Source organism: Theobroma cacao, chromosome 9, assembly GCF_000208745.1.
Source record: "Theobroma cacao cultivar B97-61/B2 chromosome 9, Criollo_cocoa_genome_V2, whole genome shotgun sequence".
Taxonomy (NCBI): domain Eukaryota; kingdom Viridiplantae; phylum Streptophyta; class Magnoliopsida; order Malvales; family Malvaceae; genus Theobroma; species Theobroma cacao.
This window is the reverse complement of record NC_030858.1, coordinates 11,417,469-11,422,435: the sequence shown is the minus strand read 5'-3', so window position 1 is coordinate 11,422,435 and position 4,967 is coordinate 11,417,469.

Below are 4,967 nucleotides of genomic sequence, written 5' to 3'. Positions count from 1 at the left end.
TGCACTAACACCGTGATTTTTCCTACTTAATTTTCTCACCATTATTCATCATTTTCTAAGCCATTTCTCTTGAAATAATAACAATCCATCTCCCACACATATCAAGGAAGATTTGGCCAATAAAGATTAATGGGGAAAATGAATTCTTTTCTTGTTGTTTTGCTTCTAAATATGCTAAACTAACTAAAAACACTAACATAACTTAAAATCAAATCAATCCAACATCTTTCTCTCTCCATGCCCATTTTGACCAGCCATGAATTCATCATGAAAACATGTATTTTAACCATGAAAAATAAGGAGAAATGCTTAAGGAAAATAGATTTCAAGTTTAAATTGAAAAATCTTACCTTTCTCACTTATTTTCCTTGATTTTCCACACTTTTTCTCTTCAAATTCCCCACCTAGGGTTTGTTCTCTTCCTTTTTCCTTTTGTTCTTGGTGTGGCCGAATATTTGGAGAGGAATGAGGGTTTATAGGCTGATTTTTATAGAAAATAATAAAATATTCTAAGCTTGACACATGGCATGTTTCCATTGGTCTATTTTTAAAACTTTAAACATTTTAAACCTTTTATCTCCACCACATGATTAGTCAAAGGTCAAAATGAGGATAAGGGAAGACCATGTGCTGGACAAATGTTCTGGTGGTGGAAAATTACAAATTTACCCCTGGAGTGGCAAAATTACCATTTTACCCTTATGCTCCAAATTATACCAAAAATTAAAATTTTTTTCACTTCTAAACCTCAAATCATACTCCAATACTCAAATCATATTCCAATAAGTCAAATGGGGCCAAAAACTCTTTTCTAAAATTCCTATTTTATCCCCAAGTGGCAAATGACCATTTTACCTCTTGATAGTGAAAATTTCGGTTTAACTCCAAATTGATCATCGAACTTCGAATTACCATTTTGAGTCATCTCTGAACTATGAAACTCTTAATTTCACCTTAAACTTTTTATTTGAACTAATTCGAGGCTTAATCGACTTAATGATACCATTAGGGGCAATATCATCTTTTAACGAATTTCTTTAACTTCCTAAATATGCAAACATTCTACTGAGCATGTAAATGACATCGTAATTATTTTATAGAACTGGATTTGACAAGACTACTCTCTTAAATAAAATAAAATTTTGTCCTCAAAATTTCACTTATCAAGCTCAAAGAAAATGTGGGGTATTATCTTTTTATTTGATGCTCAACTTCTCATGTTATCCCCTTTATAGGGAATCTTGATTTGATCATCGAATACGATGCAATATCACAATTCCTCAGAGTCATTCCTTTGTCCTTAATCATCTTTCACGCCTCTATATTGCTTTGTATCCTTCTTGTATTTCGACATTAATTTGTTACTTAAGATTTAAATTCATTTGAACTTTGTATACCTCAAGTATTTTTGAGTTCTAATTTCCACAATATAATAAGAAATTCTTACAGCAATATTTCATATGAACTCATTTACTACATTATTCTTGAAACCTTTATTTACATTCTCCTCGTTTGATATTAATATCCCTTGTCGCTATCTCACATTTCATCTAACTTTTCACTCACTTTCTCTAGGTTGGACTCGTGATTCATCTTCCGTTACAGCAAAAACTCTTGTCGAAGAACAAGTCTGTGGTCTAGAAGGTGGATATACTAAAGTGTTACTCTCCACTCCGAATTGTATGGTCACACCTTGCCTCTGTTGTGATTCAACCAAATCTCTCCCTTGTATATCCGTACGAACTAGTGGGAATGGAGCAGCTACAGTGGCTTGTCCTAATTGGGTACAGTTACTCTTAATGTGACCGGGCTGATCACAATGAAAACATCGTACCGGCCCACTGCACAGCCCTACATGATAATTCCCACACGTTCTGCATCTATCAGAACTTTGGGATTTTTTCCTAGAAACAGTCATCTCAGACCTACCGAATCTTGGAAGCCTTTGTTGTGTTTGTGAAAATGAAGGTTGGGAAGATGTTACTGGAACAGAGGTATTACTTCCTGATACAGGTGAATCCTTGTCCCTTTTTGGTGGCTAGCTGGAGGATACACTCAAATTCCTCCTCTTTGCAAACTCAACTCGTATTCTCCTATTTTCATTTACGAGCTTCTCAGCCCTTAAAGCCAATTTGCACTACTTCCTTATGAAGCTCCTTACCAGTCACTGTCATCCGCTCTTTAATCTCATTACGGAGCCCTTCCTCAAAATAATTGATCTGATCCTGCTCAGATTTCACCAGATCTGGCACATATAACATCAACTCGTTAAAACAAGTCTCGTACTCCTCTACCGTTAAATTCTCCTGTTTCGAACTCATAAATTCTCTCTTCTTTTTTTTCTGATGGAAATAAGTGAAATACTAACCATCAAATTCTCTTAGGAAGTCTGACCATGTCTGAAGAGTAGTGGAACAGGACTTCACTGAATTTCACCAGGTACGAGCCCTCTTCTCTAGTAATCTCGTAGCCACCATTAACTTCATATCGTCGTCTAATCTCATGTCAGAGAAAGTATCTAAAACCTAGTTAATCCAGTCCTTTGCCACAGTGGCATCTAACTCACCCATGAAAGATGTGCAACCAAGTTGCCTAGCCTCCTTCAGCTTCTTAGAAATAGATACATCCTGTATTGGCGAAACTGAAGGTGTAGTTGGAGGCACTATAGGTGGAACCTGACCAGTCTGAGCTTGACCAGCCATTGCGGTAAAGAAGGCTGCCAATGCTTGTGCCATCTTAGGAGGCATGGCAAGACTACCAGTAAGTGGTAGAGAAGCTGGATGTGGAGGACTCTCTGCCTGCTCAACAGCAGGTGCTGCTCGATACGTGGATGCAGCTGATCCTTCCTTTACTACCTCTTATTGACGATGTTAGGGACAACCCCTTCCTCTCCCTACTGATCTAGTAACAGATGGGCGTTCGTGTCTAGGAGGTATAGTGATCTATAAAGATAAATAACACAATCTTAGGCAACCTCAAGTTCTATATGCAAATGCATCCTATTCAATCTAACCTTACTTAACCTAACTCGGGGCCACACAGTGTTAGTGTGGATTTCTTAAAACAACTTTAAAATAAAAAACTTTAAAATCTAAAGCTTTAAAACCAAAATCTCTGATCTTTAAACAATGCTCTGATACCACTTTAATTGTCACGACCCGGAACTCCCATCGGGCCCATGACATCCGTCGTGACGTCCCAATAGGCACTTATTACTCAAAATGTCGATCGGAACCCCGCAAGGCTTAGCATCAGCTTCCGCATCGCCCCGGTGAGCGACAGTTATTAAATTTCACATTTCAAGAAATCATAAGTCGTTTCCAAATCAAAATAATATAATATTATTTTCTGGCTCACAAGGGCATTTTCATCATTTTTCTTCGAAAATACCGAAACCCTCCAAAAACATGATGTGTGGGTGAAAAACACATGTTTCATAATTAAAGTAAATTTAAATGTCTAAAATAATTATTTGAAATGAAATTATAATTGTTTGAATAAAATACTAATATTTAATAAAATATTCTATTTTTTAAATAAAAAATAATATTTATAGAGAAATTCGTAATTAATTTTTGTAGTGTAAAAGCTAAATATATTCATACGTACTTTAAAGCAGATAACTGAAGTATAAAATTACTTTTACAATGACACGTGGGCTCCCAACTAACCAATAAGGTGCGAGTCTATGAACCTATAATTTTGTCGATGCAAGGCTAACTGAAGTTCTTGATGTAATTAACTATCTACCGGCTATCTCAAGCCTGAAATGTAGGGAATTGAGGGTGGTGAGATTATAAAATCCCAGTGAGTAAATAGACACCATCTAAACTATCTAAAGGCGAGTAAATGGAGACGAATTAAAATATTCTTTTCCAATATATGTTTCATAACATGAATATTTAGTTTACTCAATTAATTAACATGGCTTATATATCTCACAAAACTTGGCTCTTGCCAAAATCATTCCCGGGGATGCCTTGGCCTAGGCATCTGACCGAGACCACCAAGGCAGTTAAATGTCTTTACATCCGAAATTCTAGCCATGCCTTGGCGTTGGCTGAGTCTCACTCTCACGCGGTGGTCCACGTGAAGTGTAGTCAAATCTTTACCTCTAGAGATACCCTTCACACGGCTCTCCGATCGAGGTAAGAATATAATAAAACTATCTGATTCTGTGCCCCCTCTCTTAGGCTGGTCCACAGAACCTCCACTGCAAGGATTATGGATTATTTTATCTACCACCTGATTTATAAAATCTTTTTATGCATGACATGGCAATTTATCGCAACCTAGTCTCTCAAGGCTGAATACACAGTACAAATATAATTTTGATACAAACACCGACTTTGCCATTCATGCTCACATATTGCTATAAGCCATATAATTTAAAACACAATTTATAACACAAGTAGGCAGTCTCCAATTACTCTATTTTCAAAGCCAGTATTCAATTTTTCAAAAACTTTATAAAATCACAATTTCTCTTAAAACATAGCAATTTACCATTTAAACCCATTTTGTATAAAATCACACAATTGTATAAAACTACTCTAGATAATTAAGGCGATAATAAGTTCACTCACTGTTCTAGAAGTTGATGTACTCTTAATCCCAGTCTTCAAGCACAATCTCTGTACTTTTACCAGTGTAATTTGCTCACCACCTATCCACAATGTACAATACATAATTCACCACATTAATGCTTGACCATTATAAAATCAATTCAGGCTCGGTGTATATGCATGATATGATATGCAACTTATCCGACTACCGCTTAAATGCGGTGCTGACCTAATTCGGCCTATTACCCGATTAAATGACAATTGTGTCCGATTTGGCTCCAAATTGCTCCATTTCATTTCTAATACCTCAATTCACCAAACATTATTCAAATAACACCAATTTCAGCATCAAAACCTTCCCATTTCTTCATGGAAAAATTCGGCCATTATAGTGCACTACCA